General features: G+C 45.1%; 1 long non-coding RNA gene across 2 annotated transcripts in view; it reads left to right on the top strand.

Moving 5' to 3' along the window:
- LOC108585349 overlaps positions 1–4234 on the top strand; it is a 56681-nt gene extending 52447 nt beyond the window's left edge. For both annotated transcript variants that reach the window (XR_002521413.2, XR_002521411.2), the window contains exon 3: positions 1109–4234. This is a non-coding gene — a long non-coding RNA (uncharacterized LOC108585349). The remainder of the gene's footprint in view (positions 1–1108) is intronic.
- Positions 4235–19220: the final 14986 nt, after the last annotated feature.

The raw sequence follows: 19220 nt of genomic DNA, 5'->3' as shown, positions 1-19220 counted from the left end.
AATGCCACCTCTAGACTGGGCCCCAAAACTGGTGCTGATTATTTTTACTCCTACCCCACCCACCAGCCTAATAGGCGATTCCTGAAGTAGCAGTGGGGCTCTCAGTGGTGCTCACTAGGCCCAGAGCTCAGTACTTCCCCATTCTGCTTGATGGGGCTTGTGTAACCAAGGATGACAGATGGGACAATCCCTGTTGGTGAAGACTCTGAGTTGATTCTGACCAGGACCAGGGATAAAACCCAGCGCCTTTATCTTTCCCCTTTGTACCATCTTCAGAAAGACCTTCTTTTGCAGCAGTTCTTTTTTTTTTTTTTGAGACGGAGTCTTGCGCTGTGTCATCCAGGCTGGAGTGCAGTGGCGCGATCTCGGCTCACTGCAAGCTCCGCCTCCCAGGTTCACGCCATTCTTCTGCCTCAGCCTCCGAGTAGCTGGGACTACAGGCGCCCGCCACCACGCCTGGCTAGTTTTTTGTATTTTTAGTAGAGACGGGGTTTCACCATGTTAGCCAGGATGGTCTCGATCTCCTGACCTCGTGATCCACCCGCCTCGGCCTCCCAAAGTGCTGGGATTACAGGCTTGAGCCACCGCGCCCGGCCTGCAGCAGTTCTTGAACTGTGATCTGTGAGGTGTGGTTGTGAGAATCCTTTTTTTTTTTTGAGACAAAGTCTCACTCTGTCACCCAGGCTGGAGTGCAATGCTATGATCTCAGCTCACTGCAACTTCTGCCTCCCGGGTTCAAGAGATTCTCCTGCCTCAGCCTCCTGAGTAGATGGGATTACAGGAGCGTGCCTCCACGCCCAGCTAATTTTTGTATTGTTAGTAGAGACGGGGTTTCACCATGTTGGTCAGGCTAGTCTCAAACTCCTGACCTCATGATACACCCGCCTTGGTCTCCCAAAGTGCTGGGATTACAGGCATAAGCCACCATGCCTGGCCCGGCGAGAATTCTTTTATAAAAAATTCTGGGTTTATAAAATTGATTCTTCAACTAGAACAGGCACACAGGAAAAAGGTTGACTAAACACCCTTTTCTCTTGCCTCATTTTGGTGATTTCCAACTAGGCTGTTGGGATAGGCAGACCTAAGTGCCACTTCCATCTTTCCATAGGTATCTTGGAGAATCTTTGACCAATGGAGAGCTAATCAAAGACAACTTTAATAGGAGAAGAAAACACTTGGATTGGGAGTATGGCTGAAAAGTTCCACTGAACAAGGCCCTCAAGTGGAGTTCCTGTGGAGTGGTCACCTTTCTGATGACTTCAACTGGGAACGTCAGCACAGAACTATTGCTGGGTATTCATTCCGTCACCCCTTCCTATGTCCCTGCTCAGGACACCCTGCATCTGTCTATATGGATTGCTACTGGTTTAGACAGTGAGTTACATTTAGTGCATTTTTGCATTGTTCTTTATTGTATCCATGGTATCTAGCACAATTCTGGTTCTTATTACAGCTTGGTAAATGTCATTGATTAATCCAGGGCAGATTATCTCTCTATTTAATTTTGTGAATCCTCTGTGTAAACAATTTGATTAAAAATTTATGACAAAATTCATGAGGCCTGGTGATGTATAGATTGATCAACTGATTTAGAGTTATAGGTGGACAAGATGCATTTACATATTTATGTAGTGTCTTTTCAGTGTGAAGTTTCTTCTTAGTGGCAAAAGTTCTGGCTACTTGTATTTCTCTCATGAAACATGATTATTACTGGCAGTGCCATGGCTCTTCTTTACTTTTTTGTATTGAAGCAACACAGATCATACCCCTGTAGTTCCCTGATACCATGTGTTTAATAGTAGTTACATCATCACTCAAGAGGCTGCCTTGTCCAGCGTATGTCTTGCATACTGGCTTCTGCTGACCCTCTGAAAGCTGTTACTGTGCTTTCCATTGGCGATGATCACAATTGCAAATCTTATCCAGAGCATGCAGGAAAATGTTAACAGTAATTCATCTTCTGGTCATGAAATGCACTGTTCAGAAATTTATGATGTAAAGGTAGAAGAACACATCTTCCAACCACATTTTCTCTTCACTCTTTACACTGGCATCCTGTGTTTTCGGACAGTTGATTCCATGCCTGCCTAACACAGAAAGTTAACTCTTTCTGTGTTAACTCCATGCCTGCCTTCTACACTCCATCACCAAAGGAAAGGACAGGCCAGAGGCCCTGGGTGGAGCAACTAGAGGAGTCTGATTCAGCAAGGAATGTTCATCCCTCCTCTGGCACAGCCTAAGCCCTGAGAGAGCACAATGTCATCACATCCACTGGAATCAAGAGCATATCTGGTGGGAACTTGGAGTAATGTCTCATAAGCCCTGGGTACTACCTGACACATGGCACAGAGCCTACAGAGGGGGTGACAGTGCCACTGATGGGGCACAGGGTAAAGGATGTTTGCCATTCCCTCTACCTCACTGTTTTTGGGTGCTGCAGACCAGAGCTGCCACTAAGTAGGAACACAGAGGAGGGAGAGCTGCTGTGAGGGCCACTGATGCTGCTGAAGATGAGGGTCTGGGATAGATCATCTTTAGCCCAGGACACTGTGCTCATCCAGTCCCTGATGTGAGTGAGTCACCCCAGATCAGTGTGTCAGCACTCCAATATAGCCATACATATGAACTGGGGCAGGAGCCCTAGTTTGGCCATGGTGGGTGACATGGGGGTCTGGGCTACCAGCTTATGTGGATTACTCATGCATCTCCTCCGGTCCTGCCTAGGTTTGATCTTAGATACACGATTTCCATTCTATGATGCATCTTGTCCCACTGCTGACACCTACAACCTCATGAGGTCCACCAGATAACATGCCTCCAGTGGTAGGTGTGCTTGCACTACAGTTTGGACCTGTTGCAGAGCTCTTTTCCTACTTCAGCTCCACTCAAGAGTCAGCACCCTTTTGTGTCATCCAGTATAGGGGCTGAAGCAGCATTCCTAGGTATGAAATGTGTTGCTTTCAGAAGCAAATGAGGTACACCATTCACCGTGCTTCCTTCTTTGTGGTAGGGAATGCAATATGCAGTGATTTTATTTGAATTTAGAGGGATATTCAGGAATGGCCCTGGCCATTGGATCTCTAAGGACTTTATTGACATGTGTATCTCTGGATCTTCATAGGGTTTATTTCCTATCCTCTCTAGTGCATGTATCTTACCAAAATCTCTAGAGAGATAGCCATCTATCATTGCTTCTGCCCCATCCCCCAGGTGTTGTGATGTTCTGTGGGACATTCAGGTAGTCCACATATCCTCAAGCTATTTTAGGATGGAAGGCAGTAAAGTTCATTTAACCCTGAGGCAAAACTTCAGTTTAATATTGTTTTCTATCTTACTAAATACAAACCATTTCTGATCCTCTTTCTTGATTGGAATGGAAAAGAATGCATCTCCCAGGTCAATGGTTGTACCAAAGGCCTCACTAATTGGTTCTACCAAAGATACTATGTCTAGTATAGCACCTGCATTCAGCGTTACTATTTGTTTAATCCTGGTGTAGATTACAGTCATTCTCCAGGGTTTATCTAGTTTCTGCAGGGGCTAGGCTGGTGAATTAAATGGAGATATGATTAATAGCATTGCCTTGTGCCCTTGAGGTTTTTAATGGTGATACAAATTTCTGCCATCCACTTCAGAATGCAATATTATTTTTGATTGACAACCTCGGCTGACAGTGGTATTTTCAGAATTTCCATTTGGTGCTCTCCGCTATGACAGGTCTTAGCCCATGGGCCAGAGACCCAATGTTAAGGCTAATCCAACTATCAAGTAGATCTGTTCCGTCTGTGCACTTAGGAAACAGGGCAATGCCCACAGCATGTTAGTGGACCCAGCAGGACCACTAGGAGCTGGACATTAGCTACTACTTCACTTAGTGCCTGTCCTTGGGGGGCCACACTCTAACAGGAGACTGTGATTACACTGTGGGTACCCAACTGTCTATGTCAACTCAGACCTGTGTCCAGTAGTCCTTGGACTGTCTGAGTCCTCCCCTTTCCCCAGTGATTAGCCACCTGAGTAAACATCCATAAGTCCATTTGGGTAAGGACTACTTTTGTGGGTTGAATTGCGTCCCCTCCAAAAAGATCTGCTGAAGTCCTAAACCCCATACCTCAGAATGTGACCCTATTTGGAAAAAGTTTTAACCACATGGAGATGAGGTCATTAGGGTGGATCCCACTCCAGTATGACTGGAGTCCTTATGAAAGGGTGAAATATGGATTGATTCTTGCTGTACGGAAGCCGTGAGGATTCCTGAGACAATGCATGAGTACACTCTACATTGAAAATGTCGAATCTGAGCCACCCCCCTTTCCACACCCAGGGCACACATCCAGATAGCATTTTCCCCCCAAAGGGACTGATTCAGCCCCTGAAACATTCTCAATACAGTATAACAAGTAGTCTCTGAAATGAAATCTTATTCTCAAGCAGGACCTAGATACTGGCCTGGCCCTCTGTCTCCAGAAAACTCTTTGATGGGAGCCCTGAGGCATTTCAAGGGCTTATTAACCGGCAGCTAGGTTTAATGAGTATATTCTGTAACTTCCAGGTATTCTGTTAGGACACTGTTATCCAAACAGTGCATAACAAAACTTTGGTTCATTGGAAAGACATTCATTTCCTTGGGTTCTTTGCCAATTTTTGCTTTAGGGAAGTAGAGGGTGGAGGCTTTGGTCACCATGGTGAAGACAGCCAGAAGGACAGTTGGATGTGCCTGCATAGAATGCAGTGGGTGTGGTTGTGGGAGTGGGTTCTGAAGGGTGTGTTGTTCAGTGGGGTGAGAGGGAAGGCATGCGCTTCTCCAAGAATCTCAAAGATAAAGAGAAAAGGGGGGGTAGATTTCTGTCTGCTCCTTTCTCTTTTACTATCCCAGCTAATCAGACTTGTGAGCAACTCTGGATGGAATGAAAATAAATTATCCTCAAAGCAGTCTGTGTTGGGGTCTACTGACCCCACATGTGCTCGCAATACATGCAACACATACATCCTCATGCATGTACACACATGCATGCACAAGCACACACATGCACACACAAGCACACACGTACACATATGTATCCCACCAATATTTTTAGCAGTGTTCATACAAGCAGTGTTGCAAAGAGGCTGGAAGCATTTCCATGTTCAGCAAAGCTCCAGGCTGTGCTGTGTATTAATAGCCTACTGGCCAACACATACACAGTGTTTTGTGATGACAGCATCTTATTGTTTTATTTGAGTTGTTTCTTTTCTTTTTGGCCAAGGGAGGAAATGGGCCACCTTCTCTTCCCTTTCTCCTTTCTCCTAATAACTGTCCACATGCACATTTCTCTATTTAACTCGTTGGTGTCCAGGAGAGGGAAATGTTGTAACTTTCTGGCACACTGTGTATGTCTTCTGTCTCTAATACCTGTTGACTTTGAAAAAGAATCCTACTTGCCTTTGACAGCCACAGGAAAATTTCTTTTCCTAGTGCTTTCATTCAGAAGCCTTGATCCTTCCTTCTGAGGAAGAATTTGTGCCATGGAGACTATAGTCATTCTCCAGGATTTATCCAGTTTCTGCAGGGGCAGAAGCTTGTTGTAGTCTGTCTTGTGTAGACTCTAAAGCCCATGCTGGTTACATGGTTAACAATTGGGATTTGTACATTTTCCTTATGTTTACTTTCCCCCTTTGCTCCTTGTATGACATATTCACATCCTCAATTTTTATTGATTATTTCAGATGAGAGCCCTTCTGTATATGTTGTGTGTGTGTGTGCTGAGAAAGGGAAAGGAAGGAAAAAGGGAGAGGAAGGCAAATACAGGGGAGCAAAGACAGAGTTTGCACAACTCCTGCTGGGCCAGCAACCCCTGCCAGTGAATGAAAAAAAAAAACTGCAAAGGACTTTCACTTTCTAAAGCAGTGGTTTCAGTAAAGTACTATTTCACACCAGTCAGAATGGCTATTATTAAAAAGTGAAAAAATAACAGATGCTAGAGAAGTTGAGGAGAAAGGGAATACTTATAAACTGTTGGTGAGAATGCAAATTAATTCAGCTCCTGTGGAAAGCAGTTTGCAGATTTCTTAAAGATCTAAAATAGAATGAATATTAGACCCAGCAATCCCATTACTATGTATATACCCAAAGGAATATAAATCTTTCTACCAAAAAGATACCTGCACATGTATGTTCATTGCAGCACTATTTACAACAGTAAAGACATGTAATCAACCCTGGTGCCCATCAAATGTGGATTGGATTTAAAAATGTGGTACATATTTTCATACCACTTTTTTTTTTTTTGGCCATGGAATACTATGCAGTCATAAAAAATAAGGAAATTATGTCCTTTGCAACAACATGGATGCAGTTGGCAGCCGATGGATGCAGTTGGCAGCCGTTATTCTAAGCAAACTAATGCAGAAACAGAAAACCAAATACCACATGCTCTCACTTATAAGTGGGATCTAAACACCGGGTACATAAGGACATAAACATGGGAATAATAGACACCAGGGACTCCAAAAGGAAGGAGGGAGAGGGGGGCAACGGAAGAAAACCTAACTATCTGGTATTATGTTGGGTGACTGGATGATTAGAAGCACAAACCTTATCATAACGCAATATACCTATGTAACAAATCTGAACACAAATATCCGTGAATCTAAAATAAATAAAGCAATGGTTTGGTGGAATAGGCTGGTGAGGCTCTTAGCCAGATTGCAGAGCTCTGGGGAGGGTAGAGCTGTCAGGACAAGAGGACCAAATATATAGAACTTGGAACCACACGATGAGAAATCCGCATTTAATTGGCAGTGAAGAGCAATGGAAAACATGTGTGCCAGGGAGCGCCAGGTGCAGGCTGACTAGCGAGGAGGGAGCCTGGGGCTGGGGAGGCTCACTGGGCTGCTGCTGGAGCCCTCCGGAGGGCGGAACTGCGGCGGGGGCTGTAGGAATGCCGTGGAGCTGACAGTCAGGAAGGACATTTCAGAGGTCTGTGACTCGCCACTGACCTGATCAGGAGTCCAGGAAGCGGGAGGAGGCAGAGATGGCTCCCAGCCAGGATCCGGAGGCCCAGGAGGGGCAGATCTTCCAGCCTGGAGGGTGAGGCCTGGAGTGGGCGGGGCTCCCAGCCAGGAGGTGAGGCCTGGAATGGGTGGGGCTCTCAGCCTGGAAGGGGAAGACTGGACGGGGCGGGGCTCCCAGCCAATAATGGGAGACCTGGAGGGTGATAGAGCTTAAAAACGAAGCAGAAAGGCCAGGAGGAAGAGCTTCACTGGAGAAAGGTAAGTTTTGTTTCAGACTTGTGGGGCTGAAATTGTTGAAGAACACCTGGGAGAAAATGTCCAGTCACTGTCACTGCAAACGCGGGTCCAACCTTCAGAAGAGGGATTTGGACTGAGGATGTGGGTAGGAGCACCCTCTCTTAGACAAGAAAAATTGAGACTAAGAGGAGGTGAGATCCCTGGAGGATCACAATTAAGTAAAAAATTATATCTCTAAAATCCGTCCTGACATTTTCATTTATAGGATATACATATATATGTATCTGTTATAATCTGAAATGTGTTCCTCAAAATTCATATGTTGAAGCCCTAACGGCCTCATACCTCAGACTGTGACTGTATTTGGAGATGGGGCCTTTAAAAGGATAATTAAGGTAAAAGGAAGGCATTAGAATGCGCTTTAATCCAATATGTCAGGAGTCCTTACAGGAAGAGGAGATGAGGACACAGACCCACAGAGGGAAGACGGTGTGAGGACACAGGGAGAAGACGCCATCTGCAAGCCCAGGAGGGAGGCCTCAGGAGAAACCAGTCCCGCCCACAACTGGATGTGGGGCTTCCAGCACCCAGCGCTGTGGGGAAATAAAGCTCCATTGTGTAAGCTGCCCCATCTGTGGTGTTTTATTGTGGCAGCCCCAGGAACTAATACCGTATCCCTACCGATACATACGTATTTACTCACATGGAGCCACACACATGTGCATATATGTAATATTTTTGCCTAAAAAAAAGTAAGCCATGCCTAAAAGTATAGGCGGAGAGAAGGCTAAAGAGACTGCTCGAAGAGACTGCCAAGGTACAAGAATCCAACAAAGACACATCATATCGACAGTGATGATTTCCTGAATAGGAAGGCTATTTGGATGGCTGGTTTATAGTTTTCATGCCCAAGGAGTTTTCCAAGGCCCAGCGTTTACCCTTTGCAGCAGCTCACTCTCCTGAAATGTGCTTTCATGAAATTAGATAAACAGGGAGGAGATATGGAGTACCTCTGCCTAGCACTACGTTAGAAGAATCCCCAGGCATTTGCATCTCATGCGATGATGAGAAAGCAGTAGTTGCTGGCAAACCTCTGCCAACTTCCAGTCTTGTCCTTTTGACAGGGGACTGCTGTCTTGAGTACCCATCTCAGGCATCATATCCACCTTGGCCCTGCCTTGAGAGCCTGTAGATGTGGACAGAAAAGAGGGATGCTGCCTTCCTGGCTGGGCCTTTCTTGACACACAGGCATATGGACCCAAGCTCTAAAGGATGAAGACTCCATGGTCTCTGAAGTTTTCATTATTCTCCCCCTCCTAAAGCTCCACCTTGCAGGCAATGCACTGTAACAAAAGGACCAGCACAGTGCCCAGCACACAGAAAGCTATCAATCAATGTCAGCCTTAACCATTATGTTGGTTGACTTGCCATCCCTCTTCCTCATCTGCAAGCTATGTGAGAGCAAGATTCAAGTAACCTTGGTATTACACAATTCCATCGTGATAGGTTCAGTTACATTTGTCAAATGATTCAGAGTAGGACAACGGGAATTTTCTTGACAACATCACAGCATTGTAAAGTCTTTGCTTTGCACGGAAGTGTGGGACTGCAGCAATGATTGTGCAAGTTGAAACTGTGTGAAGCGATTTTAAGAAGTAACAAGAAAAATTATGATTGTTTCGTGATCTTCAAAAAATTTTTAAAATGTTAAGAACTGTTTTACTACTGGTTGTAAATGTACAAGAACATTTAAAAATACCAAAACGAATACTTATGTAGCATGTCATAATTTAAAAAATTAGAAACATTGAGAAACAGTGTTTTATTTCTTTGTAAAAGACTTATGGAGAGTAAATTGAACAGGGCTTTGCCACCTTCTCGTTGTAAAACTTACAGTATGGACCAGGCATTTTTTCTATGCCTTGGTAAATTGTCACATTCCTTTCTATATTTGGATAGGCTTCCTGCATTTTGTCCTGCACACTTTCAGTGCTGTGAAATATCTCCAAGATTTTCTTTATTATGAAGTTTTTGCCAGCATCTTCATCCTGAGTCCCTCTCGCTGCACATCCAGAATCTCTCAAAAGACAACAGCATCAACGTTTCCACCATCAGCTCTTTCTTCTCTAAACTCATTTACGTCTGAGTCAACTTTCACCTCCTGCATTCTCACTTTTTGTTTCTTTGCTATACTTTCATCTTCATTGGCTACCTCCCTCTCTTGAGTATTCATTTCTGTAAAATGTCATGTGGGTTTGTCACTGGGAGCCAAGGAGGCAGCACGAGCACACGCTTTGCTGTCTGTGTGTGAACTGATAACACGGAAGGACTGAAGGATGTGATGAGGTTAATCACTGATCATGATGCACATCTGTTATTATGTGGTAGTCTGTGGACTGAAGAGCAAGCAGCAGAGGTTGTCCCCCATGCAATCACTCACAGTTAATGGTGACTGAAATTGGAAACATGTTGGTAGGGGGCTGGTGTTATTTAACTTCAGTTGCCATGGGACAATGAAAATTTGTGTGTTTGGGACTATGCAAGGTGAGGACTGCCTGAATGTTCCATAATGTGATGAGTGCCTCACAAACAGGGCATATATTATCACTGAGTTTTTTCATTATTCTTGACCTTCAATATATAGACGTGCATGTTGATGGTATCAGGTTGTTTCTGCGTGAATGAGCTTTACTCCTCTGAGAAACGGCATTCCTGGCCCTCCTCCTTGAATCAATTGCACAAAAGTATCTGAAGGAAATTTGCTTACCTGCTGCTTTAGATGGAAGCTTTCCTGCAGTGTTACCCGGTGTCTGTTTCTGGCCGATGATTAACCATGGGGAACAAGCGTTTGGGATAAAGAAGTTGCAGAACTTTTAAGAGAATGTAATATGTTCATGTGCACTGGGACTCTCCTTGAGCTATATCAAGTTTCCTGGATTCTGAAATGCTATAATTTTAGAAGTGTCATAAGGTTAAAACAGCTTTCTAGGAAGTGCCTTTGTTGAAAGAATACCCAGGAATGGTGCACTGGACAGCTTTTGGATATGTCTTGCATTTTCTCAGAACTATCTTTCATCTTGGCCATGGCTTCAGTCACATCCTGAGTGACTCACCTCGGCTTGGGCTGCCTCCTACTGCAGTTCTAAACTCTGGTGGGGGACACGGGCATGACCCATCCAATACTTATATGTGCTTTAGCTGGAAATAAGGAGCAGAGGGGCTAGGGGAAGGACCCAATGGCTAAATGTTCCTGCTTTTCTTCCCTCAGGCAGACAGTTCTAAGGTACATGCTGTAGGTTGCTTGGACTACCCTGGCAAGATCTTCTCCCAGAAATCCACCTTGGTGGCTGACTTATTAACTCATTGGCCTGTTGACTTTTGCTCCTTGCCTCACCCCTGCTCCCTGTGCCTTATTTCTAATAAGCTACCTCCTGGTAAGGCTCTGCTTTGGGGGAAACCCAGACTGAGGCAGGTGGGATGTTGTAACCAGGGAGGCCTGAGTCCTGGATCTTTGCCTGGGGCCCCCAAATAGGAGAGGGATTGGAGGTGGTATTGTGGGGGAGAATGGTGCAAAGCCCAAGGGAAAGGGGTGCTGTTACCACAGCAGAGGAGATGTGAACCTGCACAGACCAAAAACAGGAGAGAGACAGGGAAAGAGAAAGAGAAGGGAGAGAAAGAGAAGGGAGAGAAAGAGAGAAAGGGAGACAGAGAAAGAGAAAGGGAGAGAGAGATGGGGAAAGAGGAGAAGAGAAAGAGAGGGAGGGAGAGAAAGAAAAGAGATGGAGAGAGAGAAAAGAGTGGGGAGAGAGATAAAGAGAGAGGGAGAGAGAGAATCATCTACTATACTACATGATTTCTTTTTTCTTTTCTTTTCTTTTTTTTTTCTGAGATGAAGTTTCGCTCTTGTTGCCCAGGCTGCAGTGCAGTGGCATGATCTCGGCTCACTGCAACCTCCACCTCCTGGGTTCAAGCGATTCTCCTGCCCCAGCTTCCCAAGTATCTGGGATTACAGGTGCCTGCCACCATGCCCAACTAATTTTTGTATTTTTGGTAGAGACGGGGTTTCACCATGTTGGCCAGGCTGGTTTCGAACTCCTGACCTCAGGCGATCGGCCCACCTTGGCCTCCCAAAGTGCTGGGATTACAGGCGTGAGCCACCGCACCTGGCCGTGATTTTTTTTTTTTTTAACCTATAAAAGCCTTGAGTGGTGATGGAAGTGATTCCTAGGAATGTGGTTTACTAAAGGGTCAGGCTGGAAGTTCACCACAAATACGCCACAGTAGTGTCTGGTACTCTCTCAGTGTTCCACCCATCAGAGCATACAAAACAGCCACATTCCCCAAACACTTAATTCTCAAAATGTACTTGTAGAGGAGGGAAGCCTATTACTCCCATTAGAAAGATGGAAAACCAAGGTGAAATGGTTAACTGAGCTAGCAGGTCCTCAAAAGAGAGTCACTGCTGAGTTTGGGGTTGTGTTTTCAGCTTCCTGCCCACTGTGGGTGAGCTCCACCTTTTACTGGAACCAACTCCAAGGAGGAAGGTTTGCTGGTTTCCTGGAAGGCAGAGGTTTGCATCTGCATGCCCTGCGTGTAGACATTGTATTTGGGGGCAGGCAGGAGAATGCTGCAGCTGGTGTGCCCGCAGAAAGGGAGGGAGAGAAGCCACTGGGAGTGATCTCGGCTTGGGATCGGGCTGTGTCATCACCAACTGTCTGCCCAGGCATGAACTTGCCACTGCTGTGGAAGAGTCTGACTGCGCCCAAGAATGCCCAAGGGTGTGGCTGAATTCACTTCTCAACAGACTTGGGTCATGTTCCTATACTATTCTTTAAAAGATCACCATTTGTAGCAGAATGTCAAAAACCCAAACATGTTGCTCTCGGCATTGAGCTGTAACTTTTTTCTGTGTTGGTGGAAAAACATGAGAGAATTTGTTGCCACTCATGAATCTCAGTGACACACAGACAAAAGCATGCTTCAATTTTGTGTCTTTGTTTTTGAGTGGTTCTGATTTATTTTCAGCTTTTGGGTGATGTCTGCGGCTGTTTACTGAGGACGGGATAAATGTGGGGGGAACCAAAATATATTTGGCATTTATTGATGGCGTTTCACATTTGTGACTTGATTTACTCCTTATCACAACCCAGTGAGACACATACTATTATCATCCTTTTGATAGATGAGCAGCCTGGAGCTTGGAGAGGTTAAGTAGCATGGACAGCATCAGGCAAGTTAAATGAGAAAGCCGCCACCCATTCCCAGCTGGGGCTGACCCCAGCGCCTGTGTTATTTCTGTTGCCCTGAGCCTCCCCAGGCTTCTTAACCCACATGCACGCCTAGCTTCCAGCAGTGCTAATTTACACTGTGTACCAGCAGGAGACATTCTGGAGTGTAGACTGACGCAATAATCTCCAATCATAGGTTTGCCATGTTTTTTTTAAATGTGTTTTTTCCTACTTTTTATTATAGATGTCAGAATTTTCTCCTTCCCTAAGAGTTATCTTTGGACTTAGATGTATATAAATTTATCTGGTTGGAGGTGGGGGGAAAAGTGGAAGTGGAAGACCACAAAAGTAAAAATTAAATTTGAGTGTATTTCACCGATTCTAAGAGGAACGCTTTCTCGTGCTCCAACCACTCTGAAATCTCTGGGTTCCGTACTCCCATGGCCGCTGTGTGACATGGTTGCCATGGCCTCTGTGCGAACATCAAAGCTTAGAGGATGGGTGTCAGAGGCTTAGATGAAAATCCCGAAGACAGTTGTGTGGCACTTTTAAAAGCAATACGGCCTCGCCAAAACCCTTCTGGAAGCTCTTGATGGCTCAAGGTTCAACAGTGTCTGGGAAGACGCAGATATAAAAGATCCAGAATCAAAGAGTGATTCCAAAGAGTTAGAGTCTGACTGTGAAGTTTTAGGCATACGGTAACCCAGTGATTTACCTATCTTTCTTTTCTGCACATGCAGAAGAGTGATGGATGATTAATACATTCTAAGTTCAATTAGGCCTAAAAGAGCTCTTGTAATATGCTTTAAAAAGCCTAAATGATAAGAAAGCAGTGTGACAGATAGAGTTCTGTCAGTGTTTATCTTTTCTTAGTCCTTCATTAAATAACAGTGTGTCTTACACCAAGGCAGTTTTGAATTCCATAAAATATGGTAGTAGTTATGTTTTATGTTTCAATAGTCATCAATCTGTTTCTAATGTATTCATGGAAAAATATGCGGGCCATCTTGCTATTTAACTATTTTTAAAATCTCATGGAAGCCTGCCAATGTTTTTGCAATTTAGCTAAGAAGCTGTCTTGCTTTTTGAGAGGGGAAGTTCCAATATTGTAAGCCTGTGTTTCTGAATATATTTGTGTTTTTTGCTAATCTGGCATTTATCTAGAGTGAAAGCAAAATAAATGAAAGGTGAGGAAAATTAAAAGGCTTGCATTATAACATGGGCTGTCTAGAGAATAAAAATTCGTTTGTGCAAAGTTGGTATGGCTTTTATGAAAACACTTCAGTTCAAGCACCTTGTCTGTTTGCTCCAGTGCTGGCTGACTCATGATGAGGGATCCGTGCTGCCTTTATTGCTCTTGGTTTGCCCCATGGCTTGATTTATTAATATATTTAAATATATAATTTTAACTTTATCATTGGTGTACAGGTGTATTTATTTATACTGTCTTTGCTTTTAGAAAAACACTATTATATCATAAAAATATTTTAACCTTAAATTTCTTCCCACAGGCTTCAAGTTTTATGCAGTTCATATCTGGACATAAAGAGAAATCTATATACTGTGGCCTGAAGGGCACCGGCCTTTGGTTTTTGTCAAACGTTTCCAGATAACTAATGCCCCACATAAAATAGATCCATTCTTTCCATCCTGCACCTTTTTTTTTTTGTATGGCCACTGCCGTGTAGTCATCCTGTCTGGACTGATAGTAGTTTCTAGGCTTGGAGGAAATTGCATTTTCACGAAAGCAGGATGCAGACATCCCCTAACTTAGAACACCTGCATTAAACCCAGCCTCCCACCTAAAAAGAGCTCTCTGAGCTGGGATTTAGTGGGATTTAGTGTCTTATTGGCCTCTCCTTCTGGCCTCTCCCACTCTCTCTGCCGAAACCAAGAGCTTCGGGGCTCCCCTCCCTGCCCACGTTGGCAGGAAGCCCAGGGCCCTCATTACTCTCCCTCTCTCCTCTGCCGTCCAAGAACCCCTACAGCTCCAGGCCCTGGGCCAGCCATAGAGTTTACTTCGACTGTTGCAATACCTTGAAGGGAGAAGCGTTTCAGCCTTTCTGATCAGTGGGGCTTCTACCTAAAATCCTTCCATGACACCCCATTATCTCAGGGTAACGTCCAGACTCCTAAAGTGGCTTTCAAAGTCCTTCATTATCTGATGGGCCTCTGTGTACTTCTCTCTCTTCTCTCTCCATTCCTGGCCCTCCTCATCAATTCTCCAGCCATTTTGATCTGGACTCAGTCTCCCCAGTGTGCCAGGCTTTCCCTGGCTTCCCGGCTCTGCGGGAGGATGAGAGTGGGCTCCACTGACTTTTGAGGGAATCCTGGAAACACAGCCACCCTAAGAGTCATTGTTTTGACGGAAGTGACATTCCAAACCAACCTTTGCAACCAAGTCCTGTAAGCCAGAGCCTGCACAGGTTTTGTTAAAGGAATCACTTTAGGCCTGACGCTGAACTCCTTTCTGCTGTAAGACTCTTTTAGAACTTTGGAAGTTTCCATGCAGGGGGCTGATCCATTCTGTCCCTGCCTGGTTGGGCATGAGAAGTCACTTGGAATAGGCCTGGGTGAATGCTGATGAACTCTGACTTGGCTCTGGTACATGGTGCAAGTTCCCATGAGACTGCAGGGCAAGAACAGGGCAGGCTGCACACCGTGGGGAGAGGCACACCTCGTTCCCATCAAGAGACACCTGGGCCCGGTGCAAGCACATTCTCCGTGGTTAACGGGTGTGAAATCGGCGTTTATCATCAGTGACTTTTCATTGTGTGGCTTCTGTGAGTTCCCACCTTCCTTCCAAACCTCAGCAGGACACTTTCCCTTCCCTGTAGTTCAAATATGCACCACAACCTCAGCTTGATCTCAAGCTTTCCATTGCCATGTAAATAATCAGGGGAGCCCTGGAATGGTGAGCTCCAGGGGTGGGTGGGTCAGGGCCACCCCCAGGGGTGCAGAGTCTGAGGGGGCTGAACCCCAGGCGGAGGAGGGGGGGCCTCAAAAGCATTTTCATGCAGGTGAGAAAAGGAACATTTCCAGGGCATCTTGGCTGAAGCACAGAAGTGACTCCCAGAAGACCTGGCATGTGTGAGATGTAGGAGGGACACTCAATGCCTGCTTGTGCATGTGCATGAGTGTGTGTGTGCGTGTGTGTGTGTGTATGTGTGTACGTGTGGCGGGTATGATGAGCCTTGGGGCTCACTTTAGCATCTGCTGGTGAGCTTGCTGTGCCTGCTGACCATTTCCCAGGTCAGGCCTCCGCCCGTGATAACTACTGTTTACCAAGCACTTACTGGAGGTCAGTGACTCACATATGTGATCTCATTTCATTCTCCCAACAACCCTGACGTAAGGACTATTATCCCTGTTTAACACACGAGGAAATGGAGGTTTGAGAGCTTTGGCTACTTTTTCACATTCTGAAGCTACGTCCCTCCACAGCACGGAAAATGTTCTGCCGTTGTTCATCTCCTTGGGACCATGTGGAAAAGGAGACTGCTTCCCCTGGGGATCACAAAGGGCTTTTGCAGTAGAGAAAGGAGACAAAGAGCACCGTTCTAGACTTTTCTTTAGCATTCTTCAAGATGTACTATCAGAAGTTCAATAAAAACAGCCTAATGTTGAGATTCATGGATAGAAAACTGATTGAACTTTCTACCTTCCTACTAGCTTATTTTCTTCTTAACCATTTCTAAATTCATGGAGCCATGTTCCTCCTTGGCTTAGACATTTTTAATGCTACCGTTGCTCTCAGGTTAAGGTCTGGACTCCTTGTGGCTCTCCAAATCCTTCAGAATGCTTCATTGAGCAGGCACAGTCATGTTCTGTAATTTAAAAGGTGGCAGTGGCTGGGAGCAGTGGCTCATGCCTGTAATCCCAGCACTTTGGGAAGCCGAGGTGGGCAGATCACCTGAAGTCCGGAGTTTGAGACCAGCCTGACCAACATGGAGAAATCCCGTCTCTATAAAAATACAAAATTAGCCAGGCGTGGTGGTGTATGCCTGTAATCCCAGCAACTCGCGAGGCTGAGGCAGGAGAATCACTTGAACCTGGGAGGCAGAGGTTGAGGTGAGCCGAGATCTCTCCATTGCACTCCAGCCTAGGCAACAAGAGCAAAACTCACTCTCAAAAAAAAAAAAAAGGGGGGGGCAGTAATGCCATGTTAATTAAACGTCTTTCAGAAAAGAGTCTATGAGATTGATGTTTGCAGGCTGAAGACAGGTGTTGCTGCCGGAAAGTGATTTGGTTCTTGAGGACTCAGGACTTGGGAACATCACTCTCACCTCAACAGAACCCATTTTTCGGTTCCCTGCTGTTTCCTGCAGAAACTGGAGGAATGTGCTTGGCCTCGCTGGAGTTGGAATTGTCTAGCAGCTTGGCTTGCTTAATCCCCCTTTCCACACCTTCCTGCCACCCTGAGGGGGAGGCCTGATGGTGCATGGGCTTCTGCAGAAGGAATTTGCCCATTCTGCGTCCGAAAATGTGCAGCTGCATTTTGCTGCTGGGAAAATATTTATTGAAGGTCTGGAAGAGTCTGACAACTTGTAAGGAACACACAGTTTTTTATCTGCAGGATGAAGTTAGTTTCTGTTTGGGCCTGGTGTTTTTGAAAGGAGGAAATCACTTTCATAAGCATCAGATTAGATCCAGGAAGCATCCGCAGGACAATGAGAAGCTGATAGAGGCCGTCTCAGGATTTTGTCATTGGTTACTATCGCCACCTTCTGGCTAAAGTTGTGAACTACACAGCATGGGTTTCCTGAGCAAACTGCTTTAAGAAAAAGTAGCCCCCTTTTCCCCCATTTTCTGCAAGTTCTCTGTGGCACAAAAGGGAAACGAGAAGATTTATTGTTTAGAGAGAGTATTTATTGGCATATTTTATATTAACTGTGATGATAAAACAGACACAAGAATGAGAAATAAAATCAGAGTGGACTTCTCTCAACTGAGGCACTAGGGAAAATAATTCCCTGGGACAAGCCTGTGACTCAGTGTTAGCTTTGCCCAAAATGAGTGGCAAAGCCCTTATCTGAGTTTCCAAGACCCCCTGCCCACTCTTTAAAGCTGACCTCTTAGCATATTGAGGGAAATCTACCAATCATTTTGGAAAATTAGTACAAAATTAAGGAATTAAAGTGAAAATTGCAATGTAAAAAATTGTTAGGTCTGAGGCATGTCTTTAGATTGTACAATGAAAAGGTGTAAGATTTGGTATCTCTCCTCTTCATTATTTTATATTGGTTTTATACATAAGCCATTCGCCTGTAGAAATGTAAGTTCTAAGTTAGGAAAAGGATTATTTGTAACGTACATGCAATACACATACATTGACAGAAATAGAAACAGGCTTTTCCTGTCATTTAAATTGTATTTTTGGAGTAGATTGGTTTTTTGTTTGTTTGTTTGCTTTTGAGATGGAGTCTCACCCTGTCGCCAGGCTGGAGCGCTGTGGTGTGATCTCTGCTCACTGCAATCTCCTCCTCCCGGGTTCAAGTGATTCTCCTGCCTCAGCCTCCCAAATAGCTGGGACTACAGGCGTGCACCACTACACCCAGCTAATTTTTGTGTTTTTAGTAGGGACGGGGTTTCACCATGTTGGTCAGGATGGTCTCTATCTCCTGACCTCGTGATCCGCCCGTCTCAGCCTCCTAAAGTTCTGGGATTACAGATGTGAGCCACTGCGCCTGGTGGATTGTATATTTAAAATTTTATTTAGAGATGGGGTCTTGCTCCGTCAAGCAGGCTGGATGGAATGCAGTGGTGTGATCATAACTCACTGCAGCCTTGACTTCCTAAGTCAAGCAACCCTATCCCATCAGCCTTTCCAGAGGACAGCAGCTGGGGCCTTCAGACAATTACATTCCCTGAGTTGGAGATCTGAGAGGCATCATTTCATGGCTACCACAGACACTGAGAGCAAATATTACATTTCTCATCCCTCCTTGAAGCTTGGGTCTTGCTGAATATTGTTTCCATAAAGCAAGCTGCCATATTGAAAGGGCCATGTAACGAGAAGCTGTGTGCAACCTCCAGCCAAGCAGCCAGGAGAGAACTGAGGCCTCAGTCTTCTCGGGTGGCCTACTGGCCAATATGCATATGTACAAGTTGTATGTACAACTTCCAGAAAGGGTCCTGAAAAGAAGAGGGCTATCACTTTCTTGGCTTCTCTTCTTTCTTGCTGGCTGGAATGTGATGAGATCACTGGATCTGAAACAGCCATGTTGGACTAAAAGGCAGAAGCCACAGGTGGAGGATGATGGAGTTACAAAATAAAAGAAGCCCAAGTCGCACTGATCACGGGCCACCATGAACTTCCCGGGTTCACTGGAGAGAGAAATACGCTTCTAACTTGTGTATGTCTCTGCTTGATTTTCTGTTACTTATAACAGAACTTTATCCAAACTGAAAAAACATTTACATGTTACATGTAAAGTCCGAAGGTTGACAGAGTTAAGTATTTCCCAGAGGATAAATCATGGGAAAAGTAGAAGTTGAATTGCCTAGGACTATTCCTGGGAGGTGACATTTGCTGCTTCTAGTCAAGGTGCTAGCAAACCTCCCCATTTTGATGCTAGCAAATCTCCCCATTTTGTCGCTAAGAGGGCGTTCCACTTAGCAAGGGTGAGAGAAGGAAACCATTGATATTCGTCATGGAAGAAGCCTTTGAAAACAGCACATGAGACAGCAGCTGAGAGTCCCCCCACCGCATTCCAGGCTAACAGCATTGGCTCCAGCGGCTAACAGAGTTTATTGAGTGAA

This window comes from Papio anubis, chromosome 6, assembly GCF_008728515.1.
Source record: "Papio anubis isolate 15944 chromosome 6, Panubis1.0, whole genome shotgun sequence".
NCBI lineage: Eukaryota > Metazoa > Chordata > Mammalia > Primates > Cercopithecidae > Papio > Papio anubis.
The sequence above is the reverse complement of the archived record's forward strand: the minus strand, read 5'-3'. Positions and strand labels throughout refer to the sequence as shown.